The sequence below is a fragment of the Pongo abelii genome, chromosome 21, assembly GCF_028885655.2.
Source record: "Pongo abelii isolate AG06213 chromosome 21, NHGRI_mPonAbe1-v2.0_pri, whole genome shotgun sequence".
Lineage (NCBI taxonomy): Eukaryota > Metazoa > Chordata > Mammalia > Primates > Hominidae > Pongo > Pongo abelii.
The window spans coordinates 20,356,936-20,372,421 of NC_072006.2; positions in this window are offsets into that span (position 1 = coordinate 20,356,936).

A 15,486-nucleotide genomic window follows, 5' to 3' on the forward strand; every position below is an offset into this window, starting at 1 on the left:
TGTGTAGAAGTGTTGGACTCAGTCTACTGTAGCAGACCTGACCTCTGGGACCAGCCTTGGGCATCAGTAGACTGGGAACTACACGTGGATGGGAGCAGCTTCATCAACCCACAAGGAGAGAGATGTGCAGGGTATGCTGTGGTAACCCTGGACACTGTTGTTGAAGACAGATCGTTGCCCCAGGGCACTTCAGCCCAGAGAGCTGAACTCATTGCTTTAATTTGGGCCTTAGAACTCAGTGAAGGTAAGACTGTAAACATTCACACTGACTCTTGGTATGCCTTTTTAACCCTTCAAGTGCATGGAGCATTATATTAAGAAAAGGGCCTATTGAACTCTGCGGGAAAGGACATAAAATATCAACAAGAAATTTTGCAATTATTAGAAGCAGCATGGAAACCCCACAAGGTGGCAGTTATGCGTTGCAGAGGACACCAGCGAGCTTCCACCTTGGTGGGTTTGGGGAATTCCCGCGCTGACTCAGAGGCTTGAAAAGCAGCATCTGCCCACTTCCAGGCATCAGTCACAGCCCCCCTGCTCCCTCAAGCACCTGATCTTGTACCTACTTATTCTAAAGAAGAAAAGGACTTTCTCCAGGCAGAGGGAAGACAAGTGATGGAGGAAGGATGGATTTGGTTATCAGATGGGAGAGTAGCTGTGCCACAGCTGCTAGGAGCCACAATTGTATTGGTTGTGCATGAAACCACCCATCTAGGTCAGGAGTCACTTGAAAAGTTGTTAGGCCAGTATTTCTACATCTCACATTTGTCAGCCCTTGCCAAAACTGTGATGCAGCGGTGTGTTACCTGCCAACAGCATAATGGGAGGCAAGGTCCAGCTGTTCCCCCCAGCATACAAGCTTATACAGCAGCTTCCTTTGAAGATCTCCAGGTGGACTTCACAGAGATGCCAAAGTGTGGAGGTAACAAGTATTTACTATTTCTTGTGTGTACCCACTCTGGGTGGGTGGTGGCTTATCCAACACTAACTGAGAAAGCTCGTGAAGTAACCTGTGTGCTTCTTTGAGATCTTATTCCTAGATTTGGACTGCCCTCAGGGATCGGCTCAGATAACAGACTAGCATTTGTGGCTGACTTAGTACAGAAGACAGCAAAGGTATTGGGGATCACGTGGAAACTGCATGCTGCCTACCAGCCTCAGAGTTCCACAAAGGTGGAGCAGATTAATCAGACTATCAAAAATAGTTTAGGGAAAGTATGTCAGGAAACAGGATTAAAATGGATACACGCTCTCTATGGTATTATTTAAAATCAGATGTACCCCTTCTAAAAGAACAGGATATTCCCCTTATGAAATATTATATCATGGGCCCCCTCCCATATTGCAGGGACTTCCAGGCACTCCCTGAGAGTTAGGTGAAATTGAGTCACAGTGACAGCTACAGGCTTTAGGAAAAATTACACAAACAATCTCAGCCTGGGTAAATGAGAGATGCCCTGTTAGCTTATTCTCCCCAGTTCACCGTTTCTCCCCAGGTGATTGAGTGTGGATCAAGGACTGGAACGTAGCCTCTTTGTGCCCATGGTGGAAAGAACCCCAGACTGTTGTCCTGATCACTCCCACCACTGTGAACGTAGAGGGAATCCTAGCCTGGATCCACCACAGCCATGTAAAACCTGCAGCACCTGAATCCTGGGAGGCAAGACCAAGCCCGGACAACCCCTGCAGAGTGACCCTGAAGAAGATGACAAGCCCTGCTCCAGTCATACCCAGAAACTGACTGGTCCACACACAGCTGAAGCATGAGGAAGCTCATCGTGGGCTTCATTTTTCTTAAATTTTGGACTTATACAGTAAGGGCTTCAACTGACCTTACTCAAAATGGGGACTGTTCCCAGTGTATTCATCAGGTCACTGAGGTAGGACAGCAAATGAAAACAATCTTTCTGTTCTATAGTTATTATCAATGTATGGGAATGTTAAAAGAAACTTGTTTGTATAATGCCACTCAGTACAAAGTATGTAGCCCAGGAAATGACCGACCTAATGTGTGTTATAACCCATCTGAGCCCTCTGCAACCACCGGTTTTGAAATAAGATTAAGAACTGGCCTTTTCCTAGGTGATACAAGTAAAATAATAACTAGAACAGAAGAAAAAGGAATCCCCAAACAAGTAACTTTAAGATTTGATGCTTGTGCAGCCATTAATAGTAACAAGCTAGGAACAGGATGTGGTTCTCTTAACTGGGAAAGGAGCTACAGAGTAGAAAATAAATATGTTTGTCATGAGTCAGGGGTTTGTGAAAATTGTGCCTTTTGGCCATGTGTTATTTAGGCTACTTGGAAAAAGAACAAAAGGGACCCAGTTCATCTTCAGAAGGGGGAAGCCAACCCCTCCTGTGCTGCTGGTCACTGTAACCCACTAGAACTAATAATTACCAATCCCCTAGATCCCCATTGGAAAAAGGGAGAACACGTAACCCTGGGGATCGAAGGGACAGGGTTAAACCCCCAGTTGCCATTTTAGTTCAAGGGGAGGTCCACAAGCACTCTCCCAAACCAGTGTTTCAAACCTTTTCTGAGGAGCTGAATCCGCCAGCACCAGAACTTCTGAAAAAGACAAAAAATGTGTTTCTCCAATTAGCAGAAAATGTAGCTAATTCCCTTAGTGTTACTTCTTGTTAGGTATGCGGGGGAACCACTATTGGAGACCGATGGCCTTGGGAAGCCCGAGAGTTGGTGCCCACTGATCCAGCTCCTGATATAATGGGGGCTCATCCAGGATCTCATCAGGACTGGAGGGCTCTCACTGGACTATACTGAATATGTGGGCACAGAGCCTACATTTGGTTACCTAATGAATGGGCAGGCAGTTGTGTTATTGGCACTATTAAGCCGTCCTTTTTCTTATTATCCATAAAAACCACTGGTGTTATCTGTAAATTCCAGACATTGTATGAGAAAGCACTGTAAAACTTTTTGTTCTGTTAGCTGATGTATGTAGCCCCCAGTCACATTCCTTGATCTATCATGACCCTTTCACGTGGACCCCTTAGAGTTGTAAGCTCTTAAAAGGGCTAGGAATTTCTTTTTTGGGGAGCTTGGCTCTTAAGACGTGAGTCTGCCGATGCTACCGGCCGAATAAAAACCTCTTCCTTCTTTAATCCGGTGTCTCAAGAGTTTTGTCTGTGGCTCATCCTGCTACATTCTCATCATCAATAAGGATGTATAGTAGTGTAGATGTTCATTGGCTTGATTTAGCCATTCCACAATGCAGACAGACATACTGCAAAACTTCATGCTGTTCACCATGTGTGTTCAATATGTATTTGTCAGTTAAAATAAATTTTGTTAAAGAGAAAAGGGAAGAAAGTCATACAGTGTTAAGGAGATGCCTGGTGCCTAGTAGTACTATAAACACCTTCCTCTCATCATTATTATTTCTATCATTGTAATTAATGATATTACGTTACCCTGTGGCCCCCAGCGCCCTTGGTGGAGGCCGTAGTTTTGGAGGCCACAAGTCAACTCAGGTCCCTGCCCTTCTCACAGGGTGGCATGGCAGGGCCACTGGGACAGGAGAGCCCCACCACTGCATGATTCCATCAACCCACACCCACATGGCACAAATGCCTCCCTGCAGGAGCCCGGCCCTCCCAGCCTCTCCTGGGAGCCCAGTCCCAGCACTCTGGGTCAACCACGACCTCCCTCCCAGTGGATGCCCTGATGGCCACACCCTGCTGTCCCTGCAGCCCTGCAGCTGGGTGTGGTGAGGACTGCATGCTGAGGTCCATGCTGATGTCAGCACCAGCTGCAAGGACAGAGGGTCCCCTTCCCAGAACTGAACACACTTGCTTCAGATGACCACTCGCAAGGACCCCAACTCACAACCCACCAAGCCGTGTTCTGGCCCCCACACTCATCCCTGCCTCTGCAGAAACAATAGACACTCAGGGAGTCACAGGTCAGACCTGTAGGCCTTCCCTCCAGAAAAGGGGTAGCCTCCAGCGGTGTCCTAGGCTGGCAGTTCCAGAATGTTCTCAAGTCACCAGGCAGGCACATTTGCAAGCAGACAGCTATGCAGATAGTCAGACCATGGCCTGAGCTGTCAGAAAGGTCAGGGAGTAAATGAGCCTCACTCCCTTGAACCTCAGTTTTCTCATGTGTAAAGTGGGGACATTCACATGCACCTGAAAGGGTCATGATGAAACGAATTGAACCAATGTGAGAATGCACACAGGAGGCTATCAGTACATGTCAACGGCTCCAAGGATCTCCATCCACTCAGCCACCTCCACATTTGCTGCCTCCAACCACAGCTCTTCGGATGGCTCTGGGTGTCAGTATAGGTTAGTCGACCCCGGGAACGCAGGTGCAGGGCCACACAGCCGGCTGCTTTGACATGTCTTCCAGGAAACATGGCTTTTCACAATCACGACAATAACAGCTGCTGCTTTTTGAGTGCTGTGTGGGGACTGCTCTAAGTGCCCCAGGGCACTGTCTCATTTACCCTCACAGGGCTTCCAGCAGTGGCCATTTCACCCCCATATGTCTTCAGATGAGATGGAGGCCAAGGCTGGCTTCACATGCGCGGCACTCCCCATGGCCCCACAGAGCCTGGCTGGGGCCCTTCGTGCAGGGCAGAGTCTGAGGTTCAGAAGGCCTGTGTGCCACCTGCAGTCACAGAGGCAGCTGAGCTGTGGCCAAACTCAGGGTCCCCGACAGCCAGGCCCATGCCCACCCAACAGGCCTGACTGCCCTTGGCCTCTAGCACCCCCAGCCAGGGTCAACAGCATGGGACCCGCCCTGACAGGAGTCCTGTCTTGACTGGGCCCAGGAATGCTGTGTCACATCAGGCCTGCCTTCCCATGCATCCTCAAAACCCCAGGGTGGGCAGCTGCAGGACAGATCCACAACTCCCTTCAGGGTTCTAGGCGATGCCCTCTTCTTCATTTCTGTGGCTCCCCACCTGTCCCATGCAAAAGCCCTCAAACCCAAGCCCCAGATGGCACCAGAGATGCTCTGAGCAGAGGCTGTTCCATTTGCCTTTGTAAGTGAATATGAGCATCTGCACACTATACTTGCCTTCTAAAGGCTCTGAGAAGTCCTGTATCAAGAGACTGCTTGGTTTTCTTTACCTCCACATTCCTCATGTGTTTTTGTTCAAGAGAACGTATGGGTACACACACCTGACATCTGAGAGTTTGGAAGCCCCACTCCTGCTATAAGGATAACAGAAAACCACCCAGCTGTCAGGGAGCTCACACTGAGCCATGCCCCGTCACTCCTCTCCACCTCACATGAAGCCTAAGAGATGAACAGTCAAACCTCTCCTTTATCCCTTCTTTTGTTTGGGTTTGTTTTCTAACAGGCAAGGAAGCTAGAGTCTGGGGAAGTCCAGTGAGCCCCCTGCAACCCACAGCTGGCACCTAGGAGACCCCTGAGGCCTCCCAGGAACATGTCATTCCATGGGTCAAGGAGGGTGGCAGGGTTCCCAGTGCAGAGAAGGGCTGGGCACCACCTCTCCTTCCTGAGCTTTCTGAAGGCCAGAAGGACACCACCATGGCTGGGCATGTGGCATAGGAATCAGTGCCTGGAAGAAGGGGCCCCACTAGCCCCACAGCCCTTGGAGGTTGCAGAGGGATTATAATGATTCTCATTGTCATCATTATCTGTATCATATGGATCTCGATCCTTTTTAAATATCTGTGTGTTTTAACCCCCTTTAGTTATTATTCTTATTGATGCTAACTTGTCCCTTCCCTGGGCCAATGGGAGCCTCTTCAGCTTGGCTCCCATGCCTTTGACACAGCTCTGACAGGCTTTGAGGGTTTCCCTGCTCTCTGGAAGGGGAGATGTTTCTGGCTCATCTTGTACATGTCCTGCCCTGGCCTGGAATCAGCCATTTCTCCAACAGCCTTAGTCCTTAGTGAGAAACTGCTTTTGGGGTGCTCACTGCCACCTGGTTGGTCACTTTCTGTGGCCTCTTCAGTGCAGAGTTAGCGAGGGCTTGTAGTAAACTTTAGTCAGTGTGGCAACAGGCTCTGTGGTGGCTCCACTGTCCCAGCCCTGTGCTGTCCCTCCCCTTCAGTGTGGGTGGGACCTGTGACTCACTTCCAGCCACTGGAATATGGCAAAAGTGATGGGAGGTCACATCCATGTTAATGGTATGTGAGACTGTAACCCATTTTTCCAAGATGCAATCTCTCCCGTGCCAGCTTTCAGGAAGCCAGTGGCCCTGTCAAGAAGGCCCATATGGCTGGGAGCTCAAGACAGCCTCCAGCCAACAGCCAGTAAGGAGCTGAAACTGACAATCTCAAGGAACTGACAGCTGACAAGCCCTTTAGCTGAGAAGCAGCCCCTTCCCCAGTTGAGCCTCTGATGAGACTGCAGCCCCTGCCAGCCCTACATTGCAGCCCCAGCCACATTGCCCCACTCCAACCCTGGCCAGCTTGTTGAGACTCAGAGCACCCAGCTTGACCAGGCCAGACTCCAGGCCCACAGAAACCATGAGACAGAAAAGTATGTTGTTTGAGCTGCTAAGTTTGTGGTCATTGCTGCAGTAGATGACTAATACCAATAACAGCACACTTCGTTAGCTTCTCCTTACAGGTTGCAGAATGATCCACAATCATAGTAACAAGGCAAGTCACCCTGAAGGCAGGGCCTATCCAGGGCATGTACACAGCAATGCCATCTGTACCGAGAAGGGACATATCTAGTAAAACACAACTGGATTGAAGTGACTGTGTGCTGAGCTGTGGGAGATGGGGTACAGGACAGTCGGGGAAACCCAGCTGCCAGCTGCCCAGGGGTCCAGGCCACCCACACTCCACCTCCCTCTTCTTCACCCCAAGGCCAGGCAAGGAAGGGCTCCCAGGAGACACACAGGGGAGGAGAGCAGAAGACAGCCTGTGACTGCTGGAATCCCTCGAATTACACAGACAGTCCTTCCTGCCCACCTGAGTGAGAGCAAGGAGGCTCCCTGCAGCATGGGCTGGCCTTAGAAGTTCTGTCTCCACAGAGTCTGGGGGTTTCAGAGCCAGTGAGAGATGCATCGGTGGGCGTGGCATCCCTCCCATGGGGGAGAAGCACATGCCTGTAGCCTTGGCTTTGCTGTGCCCACGTCTATAGGCCACCCCTTGTCCCTCCCACATTCACTCACAGCCCTTGGGACAACAGGTCTTGTGCAAGAGCCCTGCTTTATGACCAGGGAATGGGCAAAGCTGAGTTCTCTGCAAGGTCAGATGACTGGCCAAGGTCAGCACTGGGCACACCATGGAGGCCAGAGGACATCATGCATTACAACAAGGAGAGGATGGGGAGCAACAACACAGGTTAAATCAAAGCTTCTCAAACCTTGGAGGCCAAAACGTCTTCTGGAGGGTTTGTGATGACAGACCCTGGGCCCCACCCTCAGGGAGTTGAATCCAGCAGGTCTGGGGTGGTGCTGAGAATATGCATTTCCATCAGGTTCCCAGGGATGCCGGTTCTGCTGGCCCAGGGGCCACACTTTAAGTAGTAAGGGGCTAAAGGATGGGTGAGTGAATGAATGGATGAATGAAGAAATGAAGGACTGAGACTCAGCACGGAGCCCATCACCACTGCTAGGTCAGTGGTGCCTTGGATGAGAAATAGTGCACTTAACACATACAACCACACATGGACACAGAGAGATACAAGCAGACATGCGCACATCCACACGTGCAGTTTCACACACATGTTCACTCACATGCAGAGACACATATACAGAGTCTTTCAGCCAGACTCACAGAACACAGACACATATAAACACAAACACACAGACATGGAGACACAGACACACAAAAAATATGCACTTGCATGCATTGAGACACAAAGAGGCACAGACACAAGTGCACTTGTGTCACTTGTTTCTAGTCAGGACTCTCCTGAGATTGAGCACTCAGCCAGCTTGGCTTTGGTGAGTGGAAGTCCACATTGCTGAGCCCATGCATAACCTCCATCCCTGCCACCATGGCCACCTTGTTCATGAGCCTATTGGTGATGGCAGGGGGTGCTGGGGAAAGAGGCTGACTGGCATCCATAGACTGGGTCATCCTATCCAGTTGATTATTAAAATCCTCCTGTGCCGAGGTCATCCTTTGATGAGCATTCACATAAAACACAAATATCATCATGCTTTTTGTTGCCCATTCAGAGGAATCTGTCCACATGCCTCTTCCCCAATTTCCTTGTCACTAATTTTCCAATTATGCTCCGTCCAAGTCCCTGACCATCAGTCAAGCCATTAGCTACAGCCCATGAATATGTATATAATCACACATCTGGCCATTTCTCCTTCCAAGCAGAGTTCTTGTCCAGAGTTCTGCCCACAGGGAGGATTTCCCTTCACCACTGTCCTTCAGGGATGTCCCAGAAAGGGGCTGTGGTGCTACAGCCTCCACTTTCAGGTGGCACCTGCCTATTATGCAGAACCATCTGTAAACTGGGCCAGAGTCATCTCTTTCTCTGTCACCTGATTGTAAGGAATTCCCCATGAGGGGAAGGCAGCGTAACAGGAGTGGGAACCTTGGGCATCTAGTCCACTTCTTCATGTAACTTACTTGTGTCTTCAGAGCCTGCTGAGGCCTGATCTTGTATAGACCACTTCCATTGGTGATGGAGTGCAGCTGTGCATGCCCAAGTTTATGGCCTTCTGGGTCAGATAACACCCAGCTCATGATAGGCAGCTCAGAGCACATGGTGACTTGGTGGCCCATGGTTAATTAAGTGTTCAGCCTGTACTAAGGCCCAATGGCAGGCCAAGAGTTGCTCCTCAAAGTGAGTAGTCTTCTGAGGAAGATGGCAGGACTTCACTCCAAAATCCTAAGGGCCCACACTGTGATTCACATAGAGGGGCCTGCCAAAGGCTCCACACAGCATCTCCATCTGCCACTGACACCTCGAGCAGCATAGGATCTGCTGGGTCGCATGGCCCACCTGGCAGAGCAGCTTGTGCAGCAGCTGGACCTGTTTCAGAGCCTTGTCTTGTTCTGGGCCCCACTCGAAACTAGCAGCTCTTTTAGTTGCTTGGTACCTGGGCTGGAGTAGCCACCCAAGTAAGGAATACATTGCCCCCCAAATCCAAAGAGGCCCACTAGGCATTGTGCTTCTTTTTTTGGTTGTAGGAGAGGCCAGAAGAAACAACTTATCCTTAGAAGGGCTTAGAAGGGCTTAACCTTAGAAAGGCTGCTAGGGCCCTAGAAATTTCACTAAGGTAGGAGACCCCTGAGTTTTTTGTTGGATTTATTTCCTAGCCCTGACACACAAATGTCTTACTAGTAAGTCTAGAGTATCTGCTCCTTCTTGTATGCTCACTGGCTCCGATCAGCATCATGACATCAATGTAATGGACCAGTGTGACATCCTGTGGCAGGAAACAGCAATCAGGATCTCTGAGAATGAAAGTGTGGCAGGGGGCTGGAGTACTGATACACCCGGAGGCAGGACAGTGCAGATGGACTGCTGGCCTTTCCAGCTGAAAGCAAACTGCTTCGGGTGGTCTTTATTAGCAGGGACAGGGGAAAAAATAACATTTGCCAAATCAATGGCTGCATACCAGGTACCAGGAGATGTGTTGATTTGCTCAAGCAATGAAAACACATCTGGTATAAAAGCCTGCGATTGTAGTTACCACCCAGTTAAGCCTATGCTTAACTGTCATTCTCCAAGATCCATCTCTCTCCTGCACAGGCCAACAGGAGAGATGAATGGGAACGCAATGGGAATTGACACCTCTGCATCCTTCAAATCTTTGATGGCGGCACTAATCTCTGCCATTCCTCCAGTAATGTGGTATCGCTTTTGGTTTACTACTGGTGGGGGGTGGTTAGAGAAGGCACTAGTGGCTTCCACATGGCCTTTCTCATCGTAATAGCCCTCACTATGTAGGTTAGGGAACCAATGTGGGGATTCTGCCATGTGCTGAACATGTCTTCAATTATGCATTCCAGAACTGGGGAAATAGCCATAGCATGGGCTCTGGGGCCATTGGACCCACTGTGAGATGGATCTGAGCTAAAACTCCACTGATCGCCTAACCTCCATAAGCCCCTATTCTGACTGGAGGATGACAGTGACATATCAGGTCTCCTGGAATTAGTATCAGTTCAGAATCCTTATCCCATAGTCTCAGAAAGATCTGATTATTTCCTTTTCCCAATGCACAGTCACCCTGGTAAAAAAGCTGTAGATCCCTTTCAAGAAGGCTGGGAGAAATATTGACAGTATAAATGCTTGGGACTGTACTGGGGTTCTTTCTCAAAGGAAAGTGACCTCCCCTTCATTCAAGGGATTCTGGGGTCTGTAAACTGGCTCAAGTCTTTGAATTGATTGAGGGAGTGTGACTCCCTGTTTTTATGATTCAGGTTCGAATTTTGTTCACTTGACCTAGAAATTTTCTGCTTATTCAGATCAAGGAGGAATTTAATGGGCTTCCTACCCATTTCACTTCTAGGAACACCATAATCAACTAGCTGATGTCATGGGTATATGGGAGTCAGGCTACTTGATTGCTGCCTTGACCATGCCGCCCATCAGCATAACCATTCTCACCTTGTCTGCCGTGGTGCCAAGAATGCTGCCTCTTGGTCCCTGCCACCCCAGGATGCAAATACTCCCACTGCATTTAGGGTTCTCAACTGAGTGGCTGCCATTTTGGCCCGAAGAGGAGTGACCACAGAGGTCTTCAAAGATGCTGGGGTTTCCCCTCACAAATCTATTTCTCAAAGTAGTTGTAAAAGGGGAGTCTTCTGGGCCTTCCCAGTGGGGCGAGTAGCCCTTAAATAACAAATTCACTCTAACACTCCAATCTCCCAAAGCCTTTCAATCCCTTTCTCTACATTAAACCAAAGCAGGCCAGGCATTTTCAATTCACTTACTATGGGTCATCATTTGATCCATGTTTCAGCCAACCAACCAGCCAAACGCCTAAAGCCCTTTCTAAGTCTCTGAGCTGCAACATTAAATGCAGAATCTTTGCTTAGTGAGCCTATATCAATAAATTCAACTTGATCCAACTTTATGTTTCTTCCACCATTATATTATACAAAACCCTTAATATCTATTTTCACCCATGTCCCCTAGATTTCTATTCACATAGATTAGAAAATCTGAGTAGCTCTTTAAGAGTTTAGCACATCTCCTCATGGGTCATACCCTGTACCTCACCTTGAGGGACCTGATGGGACTTGAGCCTAAGTATAGGCCTAGAAGCAAAGGGGGTGGATCCTGAGAAGAATCAGTATTGTCTTCCTTCCATGACAATTGCCATTACAGTTTCCTCAGGAAATGCAGAGTTAACTCCTGAAAGAGTGGGATGCACCTTTCACTGAAAACGGAAAGGCTTCTCCACTGGCAAAGAAGACCCATTAGAATTTAGGGGCTCAATGTCTCCAGCTTCATCAGAATCTTCCCACATGTCCCCATTCTAACTTATAGGATCTCATTTTTTCCCAGTCAATGCCCTCATTTTAACGGTCAACCTCAGCAAGGCTGGGTGTTCAACTTACATTCAGCCAATTGAAAGATGAGATTCTATGTTTGATTTTCAGCAATCTCAGCTTTGTGGCTTCAGGGAATACCTAGCAGCTTTCAGGTCATTTATGCAACACAATTGATCTGGGAATTCAAATCCTTGAGTTCATCTTTTACTTTCACCACTTTGTCCAGTGACATTAGGAACAACCAGCCAACTCCATTATATTTGTTAGATTTACAAAAATGTTTGGAAGTATTATATGCGTGGTCACCCAGAACTTGTTTCTTACAACTGATTGATTAGCAGAACCCAATGAAGATATTTTTCATATTGTTATTGCCAGATCACACCAGATCTGGCACACACAGACTATCAATGCTCTCTATACTACTGGAAATACAGTCACTAACAGTCTTTAAATCTAATCATATCAGAGAGCCAATTCCAGAAATTTCAGAACAAATGCAGAAAACTTATCCTTAAAATTTTATTCCTTTACAACCCCACTCCTGACAAAATCTGTATTAATCAGGGTTCTCCAGAGAAACAGAATCAATAGAAGATATAGAAAGACAGAGATAGAGACATATAAAAACATACATACATTTATTATAAAGAATTGGTTCACACAATTGTGAAGGCTCAGAAGTCCAGACCTAGGATAGCTGGATGGTATAAGTTCCAGCATAAGTCTGAAGCCCTGAGAACCAGGAGAGCCAACGGTGGAAGTTCCTCTACAAACCCAAAAATCAGGACGGTCAATGGTGCAAGTTCCAGTCCAAGTCCAAAAGCAGGAGAAGACTGATGTCCCAGCTCAAAGAAAGGCAGAAAGACAGAATTCTTTCTTACTCAGCCTCTTATTCTATTTAGGTCTTTAATGGAGAGATGAGGCCCACTCACACTGGGGAGGGCAGTCTGTGTCACTGAGTCCACCAATTTCAATGGTGATCCCATCCAGAAATGCCCCAAAGACACACCCAGAAATGTTGAACCAAATATATGGCCACCCTATGTTTCAATTTGACACATAAAATCAACCATCACAGCAAACATACACAGACTTACACACATGCGTATAAGCACATACACATTCAGAAAATATTTACACACATTCACACTAGACAAAGACAGACTCCTGGACACACACGCATACACACACAGAGACACAAACACATTTACACACATCTACACACATACCATGTACACATGCACACATTTCCCCAGAACCCATGATCATGTTATTGTAACTGCAGCCGCTCACTACTGTGGCACTTTGTGACTTAACTGGGGCCACCATGTGCCTTTGCTTTCCTGGCGGGCCTGGGCATGGCAAGGCCAGAGAATGTGAGCAACCATCACCCACATTCACAGATGGAAGGGCCTAGGCTGAGTGAAGCTGTAAGGACTGATCCGAGTCCCACATCCACTCTGAGCTTCATCCAGTGAGTCTGAAAGTGAGAAAAGCACATGACACTACCAGCAGAAGCAAGCAGTGACAACAATCTGCCCTCCCGGCTCCCTGGAGGGTCAAATCTGTTTCCCTGCCTGTGTTTGGTCATGGACAAAGTCACCAATGCTGAGGCCCCTGAGGTCTTGCCTCTCCCTCTGCAGGAAAGAATCCCAGATGGGACACATGAAATCAGGGCACAGAGGCCTGGAGAAGAGTCATTGCCCACAGTCCTGCTTCACAGTGGCCAAAAGCCAGAGGATTTGAGTTTCAGGACCAGCAGAGCAGGACAGGCAGAGCAATGGGGGACAGTCACAGCAACTGCTTTTTCCTGAATGCCACCTTCTACCATGTGCTAAATTACTTTTCCTGGTAACAGTACTCACAACAAATCTCCAAGTAGGCAAAGACCTGAGAGGCCCTGAGAGATTATGTGGCTTCCTCAGTCCTGCAAACCCAGATCTCCCTGCCTGAAATCTGGTATGACCCAGCAGGACCCACCTGGGGCACAGCTTCCCTGGGACGGTGTTAAAATGAAGGTTCTGACTCTGATGGCTGGTCAGGCAGCTCCTCCCACCATGACCTTCAAGGCCCAGGTGTCTACACCTCTCCTTCCAACTGCCTACACTAACCCCCAGGTGTCTACCTCTCCTTCCCACTGCCTACACTAACCTCCAGGTGTCTACCTCTCCTTCCCACTGCCTACACTAACCGCCAGGTGTCTACACCTCTCCTTCCCACTGCCCACACTAAAGGCCCAGGTGTCTACACCTCTCCTTCCCACTGCCCACACTAAAGGCCCAGGTGTCTACACCTCTCCTTCCCACTGCCTACACTAAAGGCCCAGGTGTCTACCTCTCCTTCCCACTGCCAACACTAAACCCCAGGTGTCTACCTCTCCTTCCCACTGACTACACTAACCCCCAGGTGTCTACCTCTCCTTCCCACTGCCTACACTAACCCCCAGGTGTCTACACCTCTCCTTCCCACTGCCTACACTAAAGGCCCAGGTGTCTACACCTCTGCTTCCCGCTGCCTGCACTAACCGCCCACTTGTCTACGTCTCCTTCCCACTGCCTACACTAAAGGCCCTGGTGTCTACACCTCTCCTTCTCACTGCCTACACTAAAGGCCCAGGTGTCTACACATCTCCTTCCCACTGCCTACACTAAAGGCCCAGGTGTCTACTCCTCTCCCTCCGAATGCCTACACTAAATGCCCACGTGTCTACCTCTCCGTCCCACTGCCTACACTAAAGGCCCAGATGTCTACACCTCTCCTTCCCTCTGCCTACACTAACCCCCAGGTGTCTACCTCTCCTTCCCACTGCCTACACTAAAGGCCCAGGTGTCTACACCTCTCCTTCCCACTGCCTACACTAAAGGCCCAGGTGTCTACACCTCTCCTTCCCACTGCCTACACTAAAGGCCCTGGTGTCTACCCCTCTCCTTCCCACTGCCTACACTAAAGGCCCAGGTGTCTACACCTCTCCTTCCCACTGCCTACACTAAAGGCCCAGGTGTCTACCTCTCCTTCCCACTGCCTACACTAAAGGCCCAGGTGTCTACCTCTCCTTCCCACTGCCTACACTAAAGGCCCAGGTGTCTACACCTCTCCTTCCCACTGCCTACACTAAAGGCCCAGGTGTCTACCTCTCCTTCCCACTGCCTACACTAAGGGCGCAGGTGTCTACACCTCTCCTTCCCACTGCCTACACTAAAGGCCCAAGTGTCTACCTCTCCTTCCCACTGCCTACACTAAGGGCGCAGGTGTCTACACCTCTCCTTCCCAGTGCCTACACTAAAGGCCCAGGTGTCTACCTCTCTTTCCCACTGCCTACACTAAAGTCCCAGGTGTCTACCTCTCCTTCCCACTGCCTACACTGCCCAGTTCGGGAGGGGGTACAGGAACTCACCTGAGGCTGAAGCCATAACTGCTGGCTCTATTCCAAGCCCTGAGCGTTTACACTGAGGAATTCTGCAAATCCTCACCACAGCTTCTAGGGGAAACTGAGGTTGGGAGAGACTCTTCCTCGGCTAAGGTCACTGAGGTGTTGGGAGGCAGAACAAGGGTTTTGATGCAGGCCACCTGGCTCCAGGGCCCCACCCCAACCGTAGGCTGAGCATGGAAATGAATGCTCAGGCCAGGAAACCAGAACCTCTGGGTTCTTTCCTCCTGGGCTGCATACTGTTCTTTCCCCTCTTTTATAGAATTTGAGCCAAAGATTGAAAGTGATCAATTGCTTCATCAGCCAACCCTGCTTATCTGTTTTCCAGGTGCAGCAATCACCAAAGGCAGGGGGAGGACACGTGCTGAGATGTTCATCCTTGGAAGCTGCAGTCAGGACCTACCTTCCCATGGAGTTGCCACAGCCAGATGCCCACTCACCCCATAGGGACAGAGAGCCTCCTGCCTGGGGCCACTTGGAACACCAGAAGTTTGGGCAGGAGGGGTGTATAGTTTGGAGAAGAAAATCAAGTGATTTCTCAAAACTGGTTATTCTAGTTAGCAATTCGTCTAACTTTTTTTTTTTGACCTGATGTTGCTGAAAAACACAGCATGAGAACTTTGTGAAGC